Source organism: Myotis brandtii, unplaced genomic scaffold (assembly GCF_000412655.1).
Source record: "Myotis brandtii unplaced genomic scaffold, ASM41265v1 scaffold412, whole genome shotgun sequence".
Lineage (NCBI taxonomy): Eukaryota > Metazoa > Chordata > Mammalia > Chiroptera > Vespertilionidae > Myotis > Myotis brandtii.
The window spans coordinates 577,079-577,387 of record NW_005365832.1 but is presented as its reverse complement, the minus strand read 5'-3'; positions in this window follow the sequence as shown (position 1 = coordinate 577,387).

Genomic DNA, 309 nt, shown 5'->3' with positions numbered 1-309 from the left:
CTGTGTACACACACACGCGTGTAGATGCCCGTGCAAACGCAGGCGTGTCCGCGTGGGCGTATCTGTGCATGTGTGCGTGTGCCTGCAGTGTGGGAGAGTTCCAACAGTAGCTCGGCTTCCCCTTCCCAGCAGATGCCAGGAGTTCTATGCACTGACAGCCCCTCCACAGCGGCTGAGCGGAGCCCGGCCTGGGTGTGGACAGGTGTGCACCCCACCCTCTGCTGGGATTCTGGGCATTGGGGGTGCGCTGCGAGGCAGGCCCAGGGCGGTGCCGAGGGCGTGGGGAAGCTGCCCACACCCGCCCTGCTG